This window comes from Grampus griseus, assembly GCF_964374135.1.
Source record: "Grampus griseus genome assembly, chromosome: 2".
NCBI classification, from domain to species: Eukaryota; Metazoa; Chordata; class Mammalia; order Artiodactyla; family Delphinidae; genus Grampus; species Grampus griseus.
The window spans coordinates 107627574-107652449 of NC_139018.1; the positions used below are offsets into that span (position 1 = coordinate 107627574).

Here is a 24876-nt window from a genome sequence, read left to right on the forward strand (position 1 = left end):
TTTGTTAGTTTCCCAGGTAATTTCCAGTGCATGGCCAAGATTGAAAATCACAACTATGTAGATCCTACTAATTTTCAGTGAGACTGTTCAGAAGTGTTTGGATGGACAGTTGACATTTTTCTAACCAGTAAAGAAATGAAGAGTGGTACGTGGAGGTCTTTAGGCTTTTTCTTTTTCTTTTTCTCTCAATAAACATTTACTAAACATCTACAGTATTTAAAGCACTGAGCTAAGAATAAGATACGTTAACTGTGATGTCCTAGAAAGATATTGGACTTGAGGGTCATACTTCTGTGGAGTTCAGCTGTAGCTTTACCGAGGAACAAGTTGTGTAACTTAGTAGCTAAGTCCTGAACATCAATGAGACTTTAATATGACCTAGCTTTTCTTTCAGAGGATAACTCTACCACTTCTACCACCTCTCTCTATGCTCCAGCCACACTGGCCTTCTTTCGGTTCCTCAAACATATGAAGCTCATTCCTGCTCTAGGACCTTTTTACTAGCTCCCCCACACCCACCCCACAGCCTGTAACACAGTTTGGCCCTTAATAGTCATTTAGGTTTCAATTTATTTATTTTTTTGTTTGTTTTTAATCTTTTTTTAAAAATAAATTTATTTATTTTTGTCTGTGTTGGGTCTTCATTGCTGCACACGGGCTTTCTCTAGTTGCAGCAAGTGGGGGCTACTCTTCGTTGCGGTGTGCGGGCTTCTCATTGAGGTGGCTTCTCTTGTTGCAGAGCACGGGCTCTAGGCACGCGGACTTCAGTAGTTGTGGCACGTGGGCTCAGTAGTTGTGGCTCACAGGCTCTAGAGCGCAGGCTCAGTAGTTGTGGTGCACGGGCTTAGTTGCTCCACAGCATGTGGGATCTTCCCGGACCAGGGCTCGAACCTGTGTCCCCTGCATTGGCAGGCAGATTCTTAACCACTGCGCCACCAGGAAAGTCCTGGGTTTCAGTTGAAATATCATCTCTTTAGTGAGGCTTCCCCAATCACCTAATCTAAAGTAACCTCCCAGATAGTCCATATCGTATAATCATGTTTAATTTTCATTTGGCACTTACCCTTCTTGAAATTTTCTTGTTTTGTTTGTTATGGACTCTCTCCCTCTTCTGTAATGTAAGGACACCATGAGAGCTGCGACCTCATCTTTTTTGTTTCCTGTATTCCCAGTAACTATAGGAAAATACCTGAGATAAAGAGGATGCGTAATAAATGTTTGTAGAATAAATGAATAAGTAAAGTGGTGACAGTAATCCTACCTTACATTTGAGATAACTTGTGAAAAGCTCCTGGGGATAATCTCCTATCAATCCTCACGTGTCCGTTCCCCAAGGAGCATCTTTTCTTATGCTGAAAGTTTAGAAAATCTAAGCAGCGGGGGAGTTTGTGCTGAATGTGTAACAGAGTGTGTTGGCTCTGTCATTTCAGTAGCCCCCTCCCCAGACTGGGGTTTTAGGGTTTCTTCTTGCTCTCACCGTGAGTCTCCTTGCGAAAAGGCATCAAGAGTAATTGTGCTAATCTTAATACTTCTCCCTCTGAACAGGAATTTGTTGTTTAGCCTTTGGGTAATGCTAGAGAAACAGAATGTGTTGATAAGTCAGTCTTTCCTTGTGTATCACTAAGAGTCAAGAAGGAGGCAGCATTGGTCAGCTAGTTAACTTTCTTTGTTGTCTTTTACAATCTAAAAAGCAAGTGTGTTAAATGCATACAGAATGTTCTTGACTTTTCTCTTTCTTCCTGGTGTAATTTTTTTAAGCCTTAATTTATGGTCTTGTATTATATGCCAGGCACTGAATGATTAGAGCCCATCTTGCAATATCTCTATGAGGTAGGCACTATTTCTTATTCTCATTTTATTCATGAATCTTAGGAAGTTGTAGAAACTTGCCCTAGTTGGAGATTTGTGGAATCAGGATTAAAATCCAGGTAGTTTGACTTTATATTCCACAATTTTAACTACACTACCTCCCATTATATCCTTTTCTCAACTTGTCTTTATCATTTACAGATTTCTGTAAAATGCATTTGAGATGGCTCATGGTGAATTTATGTCTCAAAGCAACAAATACCAGGAAAACAGTTTTCAGGGGCCTTGCTCAGAAATCTTGTTCTGTTCCATCAAGATTTTTTTTTTTTCTCCTGTTAAGGATCAATTTTTATTTACTTCTTTCAGAAATCTTTTTCTCAAATTCTCTTACCAGGTTGATTATTCACATTACATATGAACTGAGTTGCCAATTCTTTATTTTCTTTCCCTCTTCCCTTCTTCCCTTCCTTCCTTGCTTCCTTTTTCTTTTCCCATTCTCTTTATTTATTTTTTATTGGAGCATAATTGCTTTACAGTGTTGCATTAGTTTCTGCTATACAGCAAAGTGACTCAGTTATATGTATACATATATCCCCTCTTTTTTAGATTTCCTTCCCATTTAGGTCACCACAGATCATTGAGTAGAGTTCCCTGTGCTATACAGTAGGTTCTCACTGGTTATATATTTTATACATAGTAGTGTATATATGTCAATCCCAATCTCCTAATTCGTCCCACCCCACCTTCCCCTTGGTAACCATAAGTTTGTTCTCTACATCTGCAACTCTATTTCTGCTTTGCAAATAAGTTCATCTGTAACATTTTTCTAGATTCCACATATAAGCGATATTATATGATATTTGTTTTTCTCTTTCTGACTTATTTCACTCTGTCTGACGGTCCTAGGTATATCCACGTCTCTGCAAATGGCACTATTTCATTCCTTTTTATAGCTAAGTAATATTCCATTGTATATATGTACCACATCTTCTTCATCCATTCCTGTCGATGGACGTTTAGGTTGCTTCCATGTCCTGGCTATCGTACATAGTGCTGCACTGAATATCAGAGTGCATGCATCCTTTCAAATTATGGTTTTCTCTGATATATGCCTAAGATTGGGATTGCTGGGTCATGTGGTAGCTCTATTTTTAGTTTTTTAAGGAACCTCCATACTGTTCTTAGTGACTGTACCAATTTACATTCCCACCAACAGTGTAGGAGGGTTACCTTTTCTCCACACCCTCTCCAGCATTTATTGTTTGTAGATTTTTTTTTCTTTTGGCTGCATTGGGTCTTTGTTGCTATGCGGGGGCTTTCTTTAGTTGTGGCTAGTGGGGGCTACTTTGTTGTGGTACGCCAGCTTCTCATTGCGGTGGCTTCTCTTGTTGCAGAGCATGGGCTCTAGGTGCGCAGGCTTCAGTAGTTGCAGCACGCGGGCTCAGTAGTTGTGGTATGAGGGCCCTAGAGCACACAGGCTTCAGTAGTTTTGGCGCACAGGCTTAGTTTCTCTGCGGTATGTGGGATCTTCCCAGACCAGGGATCGAACACACGTCCCCTGCATTGGCAGGCGGATTCTTAACCACTGTGCCACTGGGGAAGTCGTGGTAGATTTTTGATGATGGCCATTCTGACAGGTGTGAGGTGATACCTCATTTTGATTTTGATTTGATTTGATTTGCATTTCTCTAATAATTAGTGATATTGAGCATCTTTTCATGTGTTTGTTGGCAGTCTGTATATCTTCTTTGGAGAAATGTCTATTTAGGTCTTCTGCCCATTTTTGGATTGGGTTGTTTGTTTTTTTGATATTGAGCTACATAAGCTGTATATTTTGGAGATTAATCCCTTGTCAATTGCTTCATTTGCAAATATTTTCTCCCATTCTGAGGGTTGTCTTTTCATTTTGTTTATGGTTTCCTTTGCCATGCAAAAGTAGATCCCATTTGTTTATTTTTGTTTTTATTTTCATTACTCTAGGCAGTGGATCGAAAAAGATCTTGCTGTGATTTATGTCAAAGAGTGTTCTGCCTATATTTTCCTCTAAAAATTTTACAGTATCCAGCCTTACATTTAGGTCTTTAATCCATTTTGAGTTTATTTTTGTGTATGGTGTTAGGGAGTGTTCTAATTTCATTCTTTTTCATATAGCTGTCCAATTTTCCCAGCACCACTTATTGAAGAGACTGTCTTTTCTCCATTATATATATTCTTGCCTCCTTTGTCATAGATTAGGTGGCCATAGATGTGTGGGTTTATCTCTGGACTTTCTATCCTGTTCCATTGATCTATATTTCTGTTTTTGTCAGTACCCTACTGTTTTGTTTTTGTTTTTGAGGTATGCGGGCCTCTCACTGTTGTGGCCTCTCCCGTTGCGGAGCACAGGCTCCGGACGCGCAGGCTCAGTGGCCATGGCTCACGGGCCCAGCCACTCCGTGGCATGTGGGATCTTCCCGGACCGGGACATGAACCTGTGTCCCCTGCATTGGCAGGCGGACTCTCAACCACTGCGCCACCAGGGAAGCCCAGCAGTGCCTTTTTAAGTTTGTTATACTGCCCCAGGGCACCTCAACACACAATTGGTAAACACAGCTCTTTACAAAAAAAAAAAAAAAAAGCTCCTGTATACCTAATTTTATTTTGAAGCTCTCCCCTGCTGAAACTTTCTACTTCAGTCCCCCCAAAATTAAAAAAATAAATAAATATTTGCCTTTCTTTATGTACAGCTCACCCATTTTTACCTCTGGTATACACCATTCTTTCCCTCTCACACTAACCCTTCTTCCTCAATCTCCTGTCCCCTTCTTTTCTTCCAAACCATATTTCTTCCCTCCCAAACTCTACTTTAAGATCTATCTCTTGTGACTCTGGCTTGCACTCTGTCACCATTTTTCATACTCTACTGTGGGAGGCTGAAAGAAATGTTCCCCCCAAGAGAGATCCACATCCTAATCCCTGGAACCTGTAAAATCCCTTTACTTTATATGGAGAAAGTGCCTTTGTGAATGTGATTAAGGATCTTGAGTCAGGAAGATTATCCTTGATTATCTAGGTGGGCTCTGAAGGCAATCACATGTATCCTTACAAGAGAGAGGCAGAGGGAGATTTGAACACACAGAAGAGAAGGCGATGTGAAGATGGAGCAGAGAGAGATTTGAAAATGCTGGCCTTGAGAATTGGAGTAATGCAGCAACAAGCCAAGGAATGCTGGCAGCCACCAGAAGCTGGAAAGGTCAAGGAACAGATTCCCCCCATAGAGCTTCCAGAGGGAGTTTGGCCCTGCCGACACTTGATTTCAGCCCACTGAAACTGATTTTGGACTCTGGCCTTCTTAAATATGAGAATGTTATGTTGTTTTAAGCCACTAAGTTTGTGGCAGTTTGTTACAGCAGCCACAGGAAACTAGTACATCCACCTTCTATATTAATTAGCACTTTTGTATATGGTGTATCTGGTGTATTTATTCTTTATAGAGCCAAAGTCTGAGAAGTTCAGTTCCATGCCATCAAAAGTTCTCTTTGATCAGCTTGACCTGCCTGAAAAAATAAACTTATATCTAATTGGCTAATTACTTCATTTATTTACATATTCATTCAGTGAATTTTTGAGAATTTGCTATGTGCCAAGCACTGTGCCAGCTATCATTTTCATGATTAAGTAGTTCCTGAAAAAGACATCCACTCATAAGTTCATTATCGTACTTATTTGTTGTAAATCATAATTAAGCCTTAGTAATCAACTATCCAAGCTGTTCATTTCCCTCTCTTTTCCCTTTTTTCAAACTGATAGCAAGCTGACCTTACTAGAGCTTGTTTAGAAGGAAAATCATGTTGCTAATCTAAAAGGATGTAATGTTCTGTTCTGTATTTGGCTTCAAATCCTATATTGTTAATGTTGAAAGGCACCTTAAAAATAATTAGCCTAACCCTCTCATTTTCTGTGTATAGGAACTGAGTTATAAAGAAGAAAAGTAATTTGCTTGAAGTCATAAAAATAATGGCAGATCTAGAATTCTATCCCAGTTTATCCTTCTTTCCACTATGGGCAGAACCTAGTTTACTTTAACACAGTCTTAGAATTTATGTTTAAATCTGGGAATTTTGCACTGTAGGGTGTTTCCCGCCAAATGGGGAGATTATTTCATTACAGCTTTTATTTTATTTTTTTATAAATTTATTTAGTTATTTTTGGCTGCGTCTGGTCTTCGTTGCTGTGTGTGGGCTTTCTCTAGTTGCGGCGAGCGGGGCCACTCTTTGTTGCGGTGCGCGGGCTTCTCATTGCGGTGGCTTCTCTTGTTGCGGAGCGTGGGCTCTAGGCACGTGGGCTTCGGTAGTTGGAGCATGCAGGCTCAGTAGTTGTGGCTCGTGGGCTCTGGAGCGCAGGCTCAGTAGTTGTGGCACACAGGCTTAGTTGCTCTGCAGCATGTGGGATCTTACTGGACCAGGGCTCGAACCTGTGTCCCCTGCATTGGCAGGCAGATTCTTTTTTTTTTTTTTTTTTTTTTTTTGCAGTACGCGGGCCTCTCACTGCTGTGGCCTCTCCCGTTGCGGAGCACAGGCTCCGGACACGCAGGCTCAGCGGCCATGGCTCACGGGCCCAGCCGCTCCGCGGCATGTGGGATCTTCCCAGACCGGGGCACGAACCCTTGTCCCCTGCATCGGCAGGCAGACTCTCAACCACTGTGCCACCAGGGAAGCCCGGCAGGCAGATTCTTAACCACTGCACCACCAGGGAAGTCTTCATTACCGCTTTTAAATATCACACCTATACACTCAAGCACTTAACTCCTCTGGATTCAATCCTTTTGCCTTCTAAACTTTAATGTAGTGTTAAAAGCCTAAGATTTCCCCAAATTGAAAGTTTGTATTTATCTCTTTCTTGGTTTCATTCCTATTAGAATCACAGTATTAGAACAGATTGAGGAGAGACCTGTATGATGAACAAATTCAGTTCCCTTGTTCTCCAAATGGCCATTTTGAACTAGTGGTTCTACGCAGTAATGGAAAAGGTGCTGGACTGGGAGTAAGAGATTTAGATTCTGGTTCCAGGTTCATATTGAACTACCTATAAATAACAAGGCAAGTTGGCAAATAACTTCCTTTCTCTGAACCTCATTTCATTCGTGTGTAAAATGAACGATTAAACTGGATAGCCTCTAGCATTCTGTGAATCAGTGAATCCAGGGATTTTGGCATCCAGCTCTACACTACCTTACTACTTGCCCTCTAGAGACTTTTAAAGCATATGATGCGGGCTTCCCTGGTGGCTCAGTGGTTAAGAATCCACCTTCCAGTACGGGGGACACGGGTTCGAGCTCTGGTCCAGGAAGATCCCACATGCCGCGGAGTAACTAAGTCCCTGCGCCACAACTACTGAGCCTGCGCTCTAGAGCCCACGTGCCACAACTACTGAAGCCCATGCACCTAGAGCCCATGCTCCGCAACAAGAGAAGACACCACAGTGAGAAGCCCACACATCACAACGAAGAGTAGCCCCCACTCAGTGCAACTAGAGAAAGCCCGTGCACAGCAATGAAGACTCAAAGCAGCCAAAAATAAATAAATTTAAAAAAAAATTTTAAGCATATGATGCATAAGGACGGGCTTATGTCTTTTCCCTTTTTTAAGTCCATGACATTGCCAGGAATGAGAAATGACATTGCCAGGAATGAGAAATTATTTTTCACAGAGTGAGTGTTGAGGTTGATACATAAATTCCTTCTTTAGACTGTTAATCCTGAAAGGGAAAGAAGGAACTTTGGAACATAGATCCTTTAGTGGAGCAGAAAGTCCAGCAGAGTGCTTAAAATACTTCAGTAGAGTAGCTCATAATGCGGCCACTGATGATGGTGGTAATGAGAATGACAGCCAGCGTTTCTTTCCTGTGTGCTGAATACCATGCTAGGCATTTAAAATGTATTAATCGAATGGATTAAAGTGGGTTAATAAAAGTAGAACACACAGAATAATGCCTGGTATGTGGTAAGAGCTATATAAGTAGTCATTGGTATTGTCATTTTTATTGTTATGTTATTGTGGTGGTGGTGGTTGTAATTAGTCTTCCTAGCATCCCTGTAAGGCAGGTACTATTTTTATCCATTTTTCGGATGGGGAAGCTAAATCAGGCGTTAAACCAAGAAATAGAATAGAATTTACACTCTAGCCTATGTAGTTAAGTTTGGATAGCTGTTTTACTTAGAGCAGCCCCTTCCCTCAAAGGGAAGGCCCCTTTGAGGAGGTGACATTTAGGCTGAAATTGAAAGATAAAAAGCTAGCCATTCAAAAATAAGGGTAGGGGTACACCAGGAGGCCTTCTATGCAGATAGTAAGGCAAGTGCAAAGGCCTATATTCACCTTCTTAGTGAATACTCTAAAATTACATGCCGGCACAAACTTTCTATCCCCTCCTCTCTGTTTTATTTTCTCCCTAACCCTTCTCACTGTCTCACATATTGTATAATTTATTTTGGTTTTGTCCATCTTCCCCAACAGCGGGATAGAAGGTCCATGAGGGCAGGGATCTTTGTCTGATTTGTTTTGTCATTATACCTAGGGCCTCTTTTAGGCCATGGGGCTTCTTTCAGCAAATTAGGAAAAAAGCCTCCTTTCTAAGAGGTGGCAGCCCCACACCAGGACAAGCAGCTTAGCTAGCATAACATGATCTGGACTTCAACTTCCTCCTGCCTCCTCAGCCAGGAGCCCTTGTGTAAGACATAATTGAACAAGCATCACATGAGAGTCCTACATGCATCCATAGTACCTCCAGCAGCGCCAGCATGTAGGAGGCACTGAATAAATATTCATAGAATGACAGCATAGTTTAGAATGAAGCGGGTGAGTGGTTATGAGATGAGCAGGTAGGCAGAAACCAGATCTGGTAGGGACTTGTAAGGAGTTTGATTTTTTTTTTTTTTCCCTAATAGCAGTCAGCTAAGAACTACTTTTTTTTTTTTTTTTTGGCTGCGTTGGGTCTTTGTTGCTGTGTGCAGGCTTTCCCTTGTTGTGGCGAGCAAGGGCTACTCTTAGTTGCGGTGTGCGGGCTTCTCATTGCAGTGGCTTCTCTTGTTGTGGAGCACGAGCTCTAGGCGCGCAGGCTTCAGTAGTTGTGGTGCACAGACTCAGTAGTTGTAGCTCGCAGGCTCTAGAGCGCAGGCTCAGTAGTTGTGGCGCACGGGCTTAGTTGTTCCGCGGCGTGTGGGATCTTCCCAGGCCAGGAATCAAACCCATGTCCCCTGCATTGGCAGGCGGATTCTTAAGCCACCAGGGAAGTCCAGAACTACTTTTCAATGAATCATAATCTTCTGTATTTTTAGTAAGCAATGCAAGTAATTCTGTAGTACAGAAAGGCATAGGCCAAGTTAATTGAAGTCCAACTTTCAATACTTTTGGACCTTGGCTTTAGGAATCTGTCTCCTTCCTACTTTATCCTTATCGATTTGGCATTGCATTTTGCCTGCATATGTTGGTTTATCATGTTCTATCAAGATCTGTGTGGGCATTGGGGTAAGCTATATATAAAATGATCATTTTTCTTGCAACCTCAAATCCAGACACAGTAGGGTAGAATTTTTCAATGAGGGCTGTTGCAGAAAACCCAGGACATCTGGTCCTTGTGTTTGAATAGTGACTGAGCAGAGAGAGGAGAGCATCTGGATATTATTCTCTTTAGGAACTTCTTGTATGAATTAGTCAAGAACCTCTAATTTTTTATCAGCTCCCACCCTCACTCCCCCCAAAACACCAACCTTCACTGATGTAATTTAGGGTTCCCAGTTCACTGAGGAGATGACAGCTGGAATCTTGGCATTAAATGTTTGTTTGAGCTTTTGTTTCTCTTTCGTGCTGATGCTTTTTTGGCACCCAAGGCCACATTTGAGAATTCACTTTCTCTCTGAGAGGTTTTTGTTGGCAGTTTTTATCTTATTTCGTTTCTTTTCTGTGATAGGTTAAGGTTACAGCTTGGAAAAAACAGAAAAACTGAAACTGCAGGGTTTATTGATGAGTTCCTGCCCCACCGTGCCCTAGGCCTAGTACGTGCATGCTTCTGATGAATCACTGCTGTTAGTATTTAGTATTTACTGATCCTCATATCCCAGTATTGTGCAAAGCATAGAATCTGCCCAAGGGACTTAATAGCTGAATAGCCTACTCGATCTGTTGGTTTCTCCCTCCCTCATCTCTGTTGGTGGCTACAGGGAGGAATATGGGAGACATGAAACTGTAAGCAAGAGGAAATCTAGACTCTGTAGCTTTATTGCTGCCTGGGAAGTGGCCTGAGAGATCAGATGCAAGGATTTGATACTCTGTGCAGCTGCCATAAATAACCTCCTCTCATTGGGGGTGAGGATGAAGTATTTCCACATGGTTGCTCAGGTCTCTTCTCTTTGCCCTGATGCTTCTTCCCTCTTTCTTTCATTAATTGCTTAGCAGTTGCTGATGCAATTAAAATGAGATGTGTCTGCAGTCTCTGTGGTTTGCTGTCAGGGCCCTCTCTCTAAGGTCTTCATCTTGTTGCTAGGGATGGGTGAACATCTGATGTTGAAGCAAGAGGAGGGAGGGACCTGTGGCTGCAGTTAAATGCATTTTTCTAAACGCAGCAGCTTGCAGAGCTAGATTTCTCCTGACACTGTAATCCTTTTACCAAACCAAGTGCTAGTCCCTTGTGCTGTTCATTAATGGAGCTTATATTTGGCAGCACAGTATATAGAAATGAATTCTGCTGAATTGCTTTTGTTGGTGATATAGAAAGTGCTTTTCATTTTTAAATAGGCAAGAGCAAGATGGAAACAGCAATCTCAAAGTTCAGAATTCTGAGTCAAAACCTATAATCCCCAGGTTTCTATGAAAAGCAAGAACCTGGAGATGTTAAGAGGGCTGGATTGCAACACTTAATCTGTTTTGGGTCACTGGGTGGAATATACACTACACCTGCTATTATGTGTCTCCCTACTGGCCAGCATTTTCAGCCTGCTTCTGACTTCTGTTCCTTTTTTGCTTGTCTTCAGAATTGCCAGGAGACGCTCAGAGGACCTAACCATTGTGTTTCTACTCAGTTTCTGGTAGAGGAGGGCTGACTGCTCTTTACCAGTGCTGCTTGGTAATCATGTGGCAGGTGGATGGCTGTGAGACATGAATTCTCCATCTGCTTACCTGCACCCCAGACCACTGTATGCATTTGCCACATTCGCCAAGGGATCACACTGCCTACTCAAACTTCAGCATGCATGAGAATCACCTGGAGAACATGTTAAAACACAGATTTCTGGGTTGAATCCACCAGAGATTGTGATTGAGTAAATCTGGGGTGAGGCCATTTGGCATTTTTAATAAGTTCCCAGGAAACGCTGATGCTCATGCTCCCAGTCTGGAGACCATACAGAGTAATACTGGCCTAGGGATGATGCTTTACACATAAATAAGACCCAGTATTTGCTGATTTGATTTGATTTTTCTAGTATTTCAATCTTAGGATGTGATAGATTCCAAAGATTTTTATCTGCTTTTACCTTCAAATGTTAGTCAGTTGAAATTATCTGAGTTTTTTACTTTCAGCAATCCTCCTACACAGATCTCTTGTCAGATCATCCATGTTCGTTGCTGGCTATATATCTGTTAGGGTGCTTGATTCTGTTACGCAAAGATGTAGTTACTTTGCAACTTAAATGTCTTATATGTGTTTATGATTAGACATCTGATCTGATATTATGCGCCTGGATGACAGGTTCCAAATTTTTTCCTAAGGTAAGGGAAATATGCAATGTATGTTTCCTTGTGTACTCTAATTTATTAAATTCCTTTACTGTTTTAGAACAGTTATAGAGTTGCAGAAAAGTTAGTTTAGACAATTCCCATATACCCCCACACCCAGTTTTCCTTGTTGTTAACATCCTGTATTATTAGATGATCTACGCCTTACAATAATGCACCAGTATTGATTTGTTATTATTAAGTCTGGATCTTATTTAGATTAACTTTTCCTTTTTCTGTTCAAGTCTAATCTAGGATACCACGTTACTTTTAGTTGTCATGTCTCTTTAGGCTCTTCTTGGTGGTAGCAGTTTCTCAGACTTTTCCTTGTTTTTGATGACTTTGGCAGTTTTGAGGAGTACTGGTCAGGTATTTTGTAGGAGGTCCCACTGTAAGAATTTGTCTTAGGTTTTTCTCATGATAAAACGAAGGTTATGGGTTATTGATAGGATAACCACAGAGGTAAAGGGCTATTTTCATCACATCTTATCAAGCACACATACTGTTAACATGATTTATGACTGTTGATGTTGGCCTTGATCACCTGGCTGTGGCTTGTCAGGTTCTTCACTATAAAGTTACTCTCTTTTCTTCTCCTCTTTCCATTTGTATTCTCTGGAGGAGAGTCACTAGACATTGTCTACAGCCTGAGGAGTGGGGAGTTACACTCCCGCTCCTTGAGGCCACACTATCTATATAAATTATTTCAAATCTTCTCCATGGGAACTTTTGATTCTTCTTCCCCATTTACTTGTTTATCCAGTTATTTATTTATATCAGAATGGATTCATGGATATTTGTTTTATATTTTGGGTTGTATTCCAATATCACTTAATTTTGGTTCTCAAATAGTTCCAGCTTCGGCCATTGGGAGCCCTTTCAGTTGGTTTCCACATTCCTTTGCATAGCATCCTTAATGTGTGTGTATGTCCCCATGCATACTCGCTTGTGTGCATTGTTACTGTTGCACTTCCTTGCCTTCTGGTGCTATAAGATGTGGTATATTCATCTTGTATATTTCATACTCCAGCCCTAGAATGAGCCATTTCTCCAAGAAGCCCTGATCCCTTTTATTAGAGAATGGTACTAGAAAATAAGATCTAGGCAGTAGTCATGCCCCTTGCTACTGGAGTGGGGCCATTATTTATTTTTATAAATTTACTTATTTATTTTTAGTTGCGTTGGGTCTTCGTTGCTGCGTGCAGTCTTTCTCTATTTGTGGCAAGCGGGGGCTACTCTTCGTTGCCGTGCGTGGGCTTCTCATTTCGGTGGCTTCTCGTTGTGGAGCACGGGCTCAGTAGTTGTGGCTTGCGGGCTCTAGAGTGCGGGCTCAGTAGTTGTGGCACATGGGCTTAGTTGCTCCGCGGCATGTGGGATCTTTCCAGACCAGGGCTTGAATCCGTGCCCCCTGCGTTGGAAGGCGGATTCTTAACCACTGCGCCACCAGGGAAGTCCCGGTACTTTTTTTTTTTTTTTTTTTTTTTTGCGGTACGCGGGCCTCTCACTGCTGTGGCCTCTCCCATTGCGGAGCACAGGCTCCAGACACGCAGGCTCAGCGGCCATGGTTCACGGGCCCAGCCGCTCTGAGGCATGTGGGATCCTCCCAGACCGGGACACGAACCCGTGTTCCCTGCATCGGCAGGCGGACTCAACCACCGCGCCACCAGGGAAGCCCCCTAGGCCATTATTTTTTAAACAAACATACTCTAGGGAGTAGAAGTGGGACAGCAATGGGGGTGAGGGCAACTTATTTTTTTTAACAAACTTTGTGAAACTCTTATTCTTTAAACAATGTGTATGTTTAACTTTAATATTTGAAAAATAGTTGTGGGGACTTCCCTGGCGGTCCAATGGTTAAGACTTCGCCTTCCAATGCAGGGGGTGCGGGTTCAATCCCTGGTCAGGGAATTAAGATCCCACATGCCTCAGGGCCAAAAAAATCCAAAACAAAACAGAAGCAATATTGTAAAAAATTCAATAAAGACTTTAAAAATGGTCCACATCAAAAAGTCTTTTTTTAAAAATAGTTGTGTATAGCTAATCATCAGGAAATGCAAATCAAAACTAGGAGATAACACCTCACATCTGTCAGAATGGCCATCATCAAAAAGAACACAAATAGCAAATGTTGGTGAGGATGTGGAGAAAAGGAAACCCTAGTACACTGTTGCTGGGAATGTGAATTGGTGCAGCCACTGTGGAAAACTATGGAAGTTTCTCAAAAAACTAAAAATAGAACTATCATATGATCCAGCAATTCGATTACTGGCTATCTAACCAAAAAAACACAAACATTAATTCGAAAAGATACATGCACCCCAATGTTCATAGCAGCATTATTTACAGTTGCCAAGATATGGAAGCAACCTAAGTGTACATCAAGAGAGGAATGGATAAAGAAGATGTTGTGTATATATGCAGTGGAATAGTACTCAGCTATAAAAAGGAATGAATTATGCCATTTGCAGCAACATCGAAGGGCTAGGAGAGCATTATGCTAAGTGAAATAAGTCAGAGAAAGACAAATACATTATGATATCATTTATATGTGAAATCTAAAAAATACAACAAACTAGTGAATAAAACAAAAAAGAAAGACTCACGGATATAGAGAACAAAGCAGTGGTTACCAGTGGGGAAAGGGGGGGGGCATGATAGAGGTGGGGGGAAGGGTGTTATTAAAGTATTATATGAAATCACATGTGTGAAACTTTTGAAAATTGTAAAGCACTATAGAATTTAAAGAATCTTTCATTCAATTAAAAAAATAGTTGTGTGCCTAGGAGGAAAATGTTAAAGGAAAAAGACGAATTTAAAACACAATTAGTTACACTCTAAACAATAAATTTTACTGTGGTGAGAATCCTAGTTCAGTACATAAATCTTTGTCCACATTTCTGATTTATCAGTTAATATGCTTTTGCTAACCCTGTTTTTATTTTTTAAATGTGTGTTTTGTTTTGTTTTTTAATTTATTTTGGCTGCGTTGGGTCTTTGTTGCTTAGCGCGGGCTTTCTCTAGTTGCAGTGAGCGGGGGCTACTCTTTGTTGCGGTGCGTGGGCTTCTCATTGCAGTGGACTCTCTTGTTGCAGAGCACTGGCTCTAGGTGCATGGGCTTCAGTAGTTGTGGCACGTGGGCTCAGTAGTTGTGCCTCGCAGGCTCTAGGGCGCAGGCTCAGTAGTTGTGGCTCATGGGCTTAGTTGCTCCGCGGCATGTGGGATCTTCCTGGACCAGGGCTTGAACCTGTGTCCCCTGCATTGGCAGGCAGATTCTTAACCACTGTGCCACCAGGGAAGTCCCACAAACCCTGTTTTTAAATAGCATTAGGAAATTTCTTATCGCTCAGAATTTCAGAAGTAGGTCAGGTTTGGGTTTTTTGTTTGTTTGCTTTGGATAACGTGATGACTCCAGCTTTTTAAGGATTTCATTCAAATACCACAACATGAGGTTAAGAAGGGAAATTTCTTTCTATTTCTTAGGAGAAAGGAAGCCTTTCCCAGAAGCTCCCAGCAGACTTTTATTCTCACATCTGTGACCATAACTGGGCCATAAGCCCTCTTTTAAACTAGTTGCTGACAAGGGGAATGGGATTTCAATAATTGTCTTTGATGTTCTCAGGTGAAATGGATGTTGGAAGCCAACCACATCTGCTACCCCAGTCATTACCTGTTAAGTACTTTTTGAGAAACCTCCTCCTCTTTCAAGAAGCTTTACTGTTTAGTTAAAGGTAAAATATGAGTGGATAAAACAGTTGATCATCAATATGGACAGTGTCATAGGTCCATATTTATTGAATGAATTAGGTGAATGTAAGTAAAACTTTTTGACATAGATGTGCTTTAGGAGTTCTTAATTAGGGGGAAATACATGAAAACAGTTTAATAACTAGACCAGGAAGCTTCTTGAAGAAGAGAGAAGACTTAAACTACTGTTTACTCATCAGCTAGTCACAGTGCTGTCCTACTTCTGTCCAGTGTTGTGCTGGTAAATGTTTAACCAGCTGGGAGAAGGGAACAGGGCTTTTTGTAGTGTTTACCAATTTTCAGAGTGTAAATAAAACCCTGGCCTATTTTAATCTATCAGTGTGGAGTCAACTGCCTTGCACACCACTGCTTATTTCTAAGAGGATTGTTTAATTTTCTAATTAATCTACTGAGACCACGTATTGACAAAAGCAACATTTCACTTTTTTAGCCTTGTAAATCATCAATAATAAAACCTAGATTACCAATATAAGGTAGTTTGGTTGTGGTGTTTTGGACAGTGGTGTGTTAGAGAATTGTAATTTTAAGGTAATATAAAATACTGGTCTTTGTAGACTTTGAGAAATGAAAGAAACCTTATTGTTAGCTTTAGGTGGTAGGTGAAATGTTACTAATTCAGTTTTTATGGAGCACCAACTGTGTGCTCCGTGCTGTAAAAACAAAAATAAATAAGACTAGAATCTCAAGAGCCTCTCTCCTCAGTCTATTAGAAAGACAAAAAATTATCAACAGATAACTTGAAGTGGAAGCGTGATAAGGGCCCTTGAGCTTTAAAATGCTATAAGAACACAAAGGGGAAGTCAGCTAAATTTGGGGACATCATGGAAGAGGGTGTTTGAATTATATCTTGAAAGGAAATACGGCATTTGCATTGAGGAGATGAAAGGAAAGGATCATTTCAGGCAGTAGGAAGAACATGTCCCTAATTGTTGAGGGATGAAAAATCTGATACGTTTCATGCCTTTTTTGGGTGACATGCAGGTAAAACCCAGGGTGAGTAGAGGATAGAGAAGAGAAAGGAGAGATAAGCCAAGGCCATATTGTGAAAGGTCTTAAGTCATATTATGGAGTTTGGATTTACTTATTATTAAGTATGAAACTTCTTAATATAAATAAGATTTTAATACAAAAGTTTCTGCTTCTCCATATCTTTAACCAAACTGGGTGTTTATGATTCTTTATAATTAATGCTAATTTGATGGGGGAGATGCTTTGTCATTTTAATCTGTGCCTTCCTAATTATTAGTGTGGTTGAATGTAATTTTTAAAATATATCTATTGGTCATTTGTATTTCTTCTGTGTATTGCTTGTTCATATCCTTTACTCATTTTTCTGTTGAATTGTTTGTTTTTCCTAATGATTTGTAGGAACAATTTATATGAACTATAGATATGAATCCTTCATTTTAAGGCTTTTTTAAGACAGTAATTCTAGCCTTTGTGGTGGATGGATTGGAAAAAGGAGAGACTGTTGTCAATTTGGCCAATTGGGAGATATTACAATAACCTATAGCCATAGACCAGAGATGATGTGTTGTTAAACTGTGGCAGTGGGGGAAGAGGGCTGCAGATATAGAGATCAAGCTGCCACCCAGTGGCTTTGTAGTGGAGCTTGGATTAAATGTCAGTACTACTGCCTTTTAATTTAGTGATTTTTCTAGAATACATTGTCTCCTTTACACTCTTTTCCTTCTGATTCTAGGAAAGAAAAATAAGTGAGTTTTATACAGCAGAGTCTACAGTAAGGTTAAAATGAACGGAGGCTCTAATTTAGGAATCTTGTATATAAAAGAGAAAACAGATGAATATTTTTTATCTGTTCTCAGGATATGATGGACTTTTTAAGAATGAATCCTAAGGGAAGAAACATAAAGGAAAATATTGATAAATTTTTACTTAAAACTTTAAATTTCTTTATCAAAAAAGATCATAAACATCTCCACAGGATCCTGCTGCAGTGCAGTCCTCTGGAGCGGTATCTGTCCTCTCATGTTCCATATATCAGTGGACTTAAAAGTGGGTGTCCTCTTTTTTCTTTCTTGCCACTTGCAGATCATTATCTCTCCTTTTTCTCTAAAACCTCCTAGGTTTGTAAGTCTTGTCATTTGTCTGTTTTAGTAATTTTATAGACACTGGGTTACTTCCCCTCATTCTTTAATTGGAATGTTTAATTTGATTACATTTAACATAATTACTGATGAGATTTATGTCTGCCATTTGCTGTTTATTCTCTATATGTTTTTAATATAAATTTATTTATTTGTGGCTGCGTTGGGTCTTCATTGCTGCATGCAGGCTTTTTCTAGTTGTGGCGAGCAGGGCCTACTCTTCATTGCAGTGCACGGGCTTCTCGTTGCGCGGGTGGCTTGTTGCGGAGCACGGGCTCTAGGCGCGTGGGCTTCAGTAGTTGTGGCATGCGGGCTCAGTAGTTGTGGCTCACAGGCTCTAGAGCGCAGGCTCAGTAGTTGTGGCTCACGGGCTTAGTTGCTCCATGGCATGTGGGATCTCCCTGGACCAGGGCTCAAACCTGTGTCCCCTGCAGGTGGATTCTTTACCACTGTGCCACCAGCGAAGCCCCTATTTTCTATATGTTTTATGTCTTTTCTGTTCCTCTATTCCTCCACAAAGTCTTCTTTTGTGTTAAGTGGAGATATTCTAGTATACCATTTAAATTCCCTGATTGTTTCTTTTAATATAGTGTTTAGAGTTATTTTCTTAGTGGTTGCCCCAGGGATTACAATTAACATTTTAATTTATAATAATCTAGTTTGGGTTAATGCCAATTTAATTTCAGTAGTATGCAAAAACTGTGTATGTGATAGGCAGAATAATGACCCCCTAAAAAAATCCTATAACTCCTAGAACCTATGAGTGTTACCTTTTGTAGCAGAAGGGATTTTCTAGATGTGATTAAGGATTTTGAGATGGAGAGAGTAGCCTGGATTATCCAGGTTGGGCCCAGTGTAATTACAAGGGTCTTTATAAGGGAAAGTGGGATGCAGATAAGTAGGAGTCAGAGATTTAAGGATGTTATACTGCTGGCTTTGAAGATGGAGGAAGGGGCCATGAGCTGAGGAATGCAGGCAGCCTCTAAAAGCTGGAAAAGGCAAGAGAACGAAGTTTCCCCTAGAGCCTCTACAAGGAAATGTAGCCCTACCAACATCTTGAATTTAGCCCAGTGAGACCTATTTCAGACTTGCAACTTCCAGAACTATAATAAATTTGTGTTGTTTTACGGCTGTAAATTTGTGGTAGTATGTTGCAGCAGTAGTAGAAAACTAATATAATTATGGGGCTACCTTTACTGGTGTTCTTTATTTCTTCATGTGAATTCAAGTGACTGCCTAGTATTCTTTCATTTCAACCTGAAGGATTCCTTTTAAAATATTTCTTATAGTGCAGGTCTGCTAACAATGAATTCTCTCAATTTTTGTTTACCTGGGAATATCTTAATTTCTCCTAGTTTTTTTTTTTTTTTTTTTTTTTTTTTTTGCGGTACGCGGGCCTCTCACTGTTGTGGCCTCTTCCGTTGCAGAGCACAGGCTCCAGACGCGCAGGCCCAGCGGCCATGGCTCACGGGCCCAGCTGCTCCACGGCATGTGGGATCTTCCCGGACCGGGGCACGAACCCGTGTCCCCTGCATCGGCAGGCGGACTCTCAACCACTGCGCCACCAGGGAAGCCCGCTCCTAGTTTTTTAAGAATAGTTTTGGTAGATGTAGAATTGAATGCTCACCCAGGCAGTTGACAGCTCTTCACTTTCTGCTTGGCAGAGCCTCAAGGTCAACCAGAGATGAGAGCTTAGAGCCTCCTCAGGCCTTTTCTGAGCAAGTAGCGGTCAGCCCTGGGCATGTGGGTTCCTTCTAGATTCCCAGGAACACATCAGAACTTTTCAAAGCCTCTGTGGACAGCTGCTTTCCTATCTTTCCTTTTAAGCTTTTTGGTTAGCCTATTATTTGCCCCAACTGTTACCTACTGTCTTAGGCAGCCACAAAGTTAAACACTTGGCAGTGAATATTTTTGGCCATGTTTCCATCCCCAGGGAGAAGGCTTTTCACCCTGGGCAAGCTCTAAATCTGGTCAAATATAGACAACCTTGCAAGTGGGGTTTTCCAAGAAGCCACTAGAAAGGTCAAATAATGACAATTCTTTAGGAACAAAGCTTGTTCTGCCCTTTCCAGTAGTTGTCAGGCTGCTGCTTTTCACTGTGATTGTAGGCAATTGATTTTCAGAGCTGGGGATGGGAATAGGGTAAATTCAGATGCCACAGAGCTCACTTTTCTTATTGAGATTCGGCTTATTTCTTGAGTAAATGCTTCCCTGATTGCTGCAAGCCTTCGGCTAATTTCCAGAATTCTGAAAAACTTAATTCTGACGATTTTTTTGTGTGTGTGCGGTACGCGGGCCTCTCACTGTTGCGGCCTCTGCCGTCGCGGAGCACAGGCTCAGCGGCCATGGCTCACGGGCCCAGCCGGTCTACGGCATGTGGGATCTTCCGGACCGGGGCACGAACCCGCGTCCCCTGCATCGGCAGGCGGACTCTCAACCACTGCGCCACCAGGGAAGCCCCCTGACGATTTTTTTTTTAGTTTTCCTACTTCTTTTATGGAGGAGAGAATTTTCAGAGATCTCCGCCATTTTTGAGGATGTGTCCCCTCATTCTTTAAAGGTTTTAGTTCCTGGCTCACAGTCACTCTCTCCAGTACTACTCCTGGCTTAATTCTTCTTAAACTCAATGTTCATACTCATGATCTTACTAATGCCTTTGCTTCTTAGTTCTTGGCCACATCTCTCCCAGTGATTTTATTCTCCATCCTGTCTCAGCTACTAATCCTAGGTCATATCCTAAACCAGTGCCCCCGGCGGTGCCTCTGCCAAACTATGTTTTTGTAAATAAAGTTTATTTAAATACAGCCTTGCTCCTTCATTTATGTGTTGAATACAGTTTCTTTCACACTATAGTAGCAGAATTGAGTATTGCAGCAGAGACCAGTGGCTCTCAAAACCTAAAATATTTACTGTCTGACCCTTTGCAGGAAAAGTTTGCAAGGCTTCTGTCCTAGACCTACTCATTTAGAGCTGCATCTCCTCTATTATCCCAATTTCAAGCATCCTGTTCTTCATCCAGCCCCTCGTTTTTAAAAACTTCTTAAAATTTGTTTATTTTTGCAGTTCCCTTCCTCTAGAATCCATCAATCCTTTGACCTCACCACCTTTTGTACTGTGCATCTCACTTTTTTCACATATTTACTTCCCTCCTTACCCTTACCTCCTTACATTATTGATTACTTCCTTCTATACACTCTTAACTTGCTCATTGATAAAACCCCAACCAAGGTTAAAACCATCTTTTGGCTTACTCCATGCCTACACCTTTGCATCTAAATGTGGCTAGAGAAAACTATGCAACTGTTCTGCCTGTTCTCATATTAAGTTCATGGTTATTACCCTTACGTAGGCCTTTAATACTTCACGGCAATCCTACTACATTTCCCTATCTATTCACCCTTTCCTACCTTCTTTTCTCTTCAAACTTCCTGCATCCCTCTCTCATCTTCAGTCTCACCTTGCTTACTGTTTCACTGAAAAAATAGAAGCAAGAGCTTCTACCCATTCTACACACATCTTCCCATTTATTTTTTTACTGGCATATACCCATTTATCTGCGTGTTTGCTCATGGGCTGCTTGTGAACCTATCTAGAGCTAATCGCTCCTCTCATACAAAAGATCTCTTCCTCCTGTCTCTCAAGGGCTTCACTCCAACATATCACCTTTTTCTCTATTGCAGAATTACTATTTTTTCCTGTATATAGATTATTCCCATCAGCAGCACACATGCACTAATTTTTTCTAATCTTTTAAAAACAACCTCTCTTGATCCCACGTCCTCATCCAGAAAGTGCCCTATTTCTCTGCTCCCTTTAGCAAAACTTCTCAAAGAGCAGTCTATACTCCAGTTACAGTATAGACTCAAATTATAGTCTTCACAATCATCTCCATTCTTCTCCTTTCTCTCCTAAACCAACTTTAGTTTGGCTTTTTCCTCTGCCATTCTACAGAAACTGCCCTAGTCAAAGTCACCAAATCCAATGATCCATTCTCAGTATTTTTTTAAGTAGGAGTCTTCTTGAGACACAATTCACATGCCATATAATTCACATTTTGAAAGTATGAAATTTAGGGGATTTTAGTATATTCATAGTTACGCAGCTATCACTATTATCTAATTTTAGATCATTTACATCGCCCCAGAAAGAAACCCTGTGCCCATTAGTAGTCACTATACATTCCTGCCTTCCTGTAGCCCTTGGAAACCATTACTCTGCTTCAGACGGTATGAATTTGCCTATTCTGGACATTCATATCAGAGGAATCATACAATATATGGCCCTTTGTGTCTGGCTTCTTTCACTTGGAATAATGTTTTTAAGGATCATCCGTGTTATATAGCATGTATCCATACTTTGTTTTATTTATTTATTTATTTATTTTTGGCTGCGTTGGGTCTTCGTTGATGCGTGCAGGCCTTCTCTAGTTGCGGCGAGCGGGGACTACTCTTTGTTGTGGTGCGCGGGCTTCTTATTGCAGTGGCTTCTCTTGTTGTGCAGCACGGGTTCTAGGCACGCGGGCTTCGGTAGTTTTGGCACTTGTGCTCGGTAGTTGTGGCTTACGGGCTCTAGAGCGCAGGCTCAGTAGTTGTGGCGCACAAGCTGAGTTGCTCCATGGCTTGTGGGATCTTCCCGGACCAGGGACTGAACCTGCACTGCGTGTTTGCACTGGCAGGCAGATTCTTATCCACTGCACCACCAGGGAAGCCCCATACTTTGTTCTTTTTTATAGCCATATATTCCATTGTATGGATATATATATACCACATTTTGTTTATCCATTCATCAGTTGATGGACAAATTAGAGTTGATTCCCCTTTCTGGATACTGTGAATAATGTTGCTGTGAACATTCATGTGCACATTTTGTGTAGACATATGTGTTCAGTTCACTTGGTTTTATACCTAGGAGTGGAATTGCTAAGTCGTATGATAACTCTGTTTAGCATCTTGAGGAACTGCCAAACTTTTCCAAAGTGGGTGCAGTCCCACCAGCAATGTAAGAAGGTTACAAGTTCTCCACATCCTCATCAACACTTGTTATTGTCTTGTTGTCTGTTTCATTTGAGCCATCTTGGTGGGTGTGAAGTGGGATCACATTGTGATTTTAATTTGCATTTCCCTAACGATTAGTGGTTCTGAGAGTCTTTTCATTTGCTTATTGGTCATTTGTAAGTATATGTGTATGTGTATGTATATATATTTCTTTTTTGAAAAATGTCTATTCAGATCCTTTTCCTATTTTTAATTGGGTTGTTTGTCTTTTTATTGTTGAGTCATGAGAATGTGTGTGTGTGTGTTTGTATTCTGGATACAAGTCCCTTATCAGATATGTGATTTGCAAATATTTTCTCCCATTCCGTAATGGGTTGTCTTTTCACTTTCCTGATAGTTCTCAGTTCTCAATCCTTATCTTTCAGCAGATTTGATTACTTTCTCCTTCATATACTTTCTTTACTTGATTTCCAGAATACCACATTCTCCCGATTTTTTTTCTCACCTTACTGGATTCTTCACCTGTCTCCTTTGCTGCTTATTTTTAATCTCTCCAACCTCTAAACATTGAAGTGCCCCCGGGCTCAGTCCTCAGACTGCTTATTCTGCCACACCACTCTCTGTTATCTCTTCTGCTCTCATCTATATGCTGACAACTTCACATTTACTATCAGTCTCATATATTCATCTGCCTACCTGACAATTTTTTTTAAAATTTATTTTTGGCTGTGCTGGGTCTTCGTTGCTGTGCACGGGCTTTAGTTGTGGAGAGCGGGGGCTACTCTTTGTTGAGGTGCACGGGCTTCTCATTGCGGTGGCTTCTCTTGCTGCAGAGCACGGGCTCTAGGCGCGCGGGCTTCAGTAGTTGCAGCACGCGGGCTCAGTAGCTGTGGGTCACAGGCTCTAGAGCACAGCCTCAGTAGTTGTGTCACACAGGCTTAGTTGCTCTGCGTCATGTGGGATCTTCCCAGACCAGGGATTGAACCTGTGTCCCCTGCACTGGCAGGCAAATTCTTATCCACTGCACCACCAGGGAAGCCCCTACCTGACATTTTGACTTAGATATCTGATAGGCATTTCAAATTTAAAATGTCCAAAGCCAGACTTTTGAATTTTTTCTCCAAAACCTGATCCTTCCTCAGTCTTCATCATCTCAGTAAATAGCAGTTCCATTTCTCTAATTGCTTGGGCCAAGGAGTCATTCTTCTCAATCCACCAACAAATTATACTGGCTTTATCTTCAGTATATTTAGAATCCAACTCTTCTTACCACTTTCACTGCTACCATCTGGTCTAAACCACTGTTTAACCTCTTCTGGATTATTGTAATAACCTTTAATTAGTCTTCCTATCTTTAGTGCCTTATAATTTTTTCTCAGCATAGCAGAGTGATCCTTTTTAAGCATGTCAGATTATTTTACTCCTCTACTTAAAACCATGTAGTGGCTTCCCATATCATTCTTAAAAAACTCAAAGAGTTCTTATAGTCACTTAGATCATCTAGCCCCTATTTTCATTTTGACCTCCTTACTCTCTTCTCTCCCTGTCTCACTCTTTTCCTTAATATTCCTCAAATGCTCCAGGCACATCCCTACCTTATGGCCTTTATGCATGTTGTTCCTTCTGTCTACAATGCCCACCCTTCTGTTATTCTCATGGCTTCAGTAACAGTACTTATGCAGAGCCATATTGAAGCCAGAAGGAAAAGGAAAAATCAATGAGGTCAATCTAATCTTTATTTAAATTTCAGTATTTTGTTCATTGTGGATTTTTGCATTACATTTGACTTTTTAAAAATACTGCATTAAAATATCATTTATCTTTATTACTGAGGTTTTTGGTGCCCCCTTAAATTTTGCACCTGCGGTTGATACTTCCCATGCCTCATTTGCCTCACCCTGTTCAAGAAAAAGGAATAGAAGCCAATCTCTTCCTGATAGAGGGTATCTACCATAAACCTACAGCTAATATCATAGTTAATGTTGAAAAACTGAATGCTCTTGCCTTAGGATAAAGACCAAGGTAAAGATGTCCTCTCTTACTACTTCTATCCATCATTACACTGGAGGTTCTAGCTAGTCCAGTAAGTCCAGGAAAAGAAATAAAAGGCATCCAAGTTGGAAAGGAAGAAATAAAACTGTCTTTTTTTAATAGATGTTATGATCGTCTATGTGGAAAATGCTAAGAAAAAAAACCCAGATAACATGAGACTTTAATAAAGAAATATTTATTAGAATCATACAAAAAGAAACTGCTAAGGAAGCTACAAAAAAGCTATTAGACTGATAGTAATATGTGAATTTAGCAATAGTGCAGGACAGAAGTTCATTGTATGACAATTGATTGAATTTCTATATTCTGGCAATCACATTGAAATTTTAAAAACATAATTTATAATGACATTAAAGTATAAAATAGTGAGGGATAAACCTGACAAAAGATGTGTAAAACCTG

The 24876-nt window shown here is 40.8% G+C and overlaps 1 protein-coding gene across 3 annotated transcripts in view; it reads left to right on the forward strand.

Moving 5' to 3' along the window:
- Window positions 1–24876, forward strand: part of ZNF609 (zinc finger protein 609) — a 233599-nt gene that overhangs the window by 111373 nt on the left and 97350 nt on the right. The window lies entirely within an intron of this gene.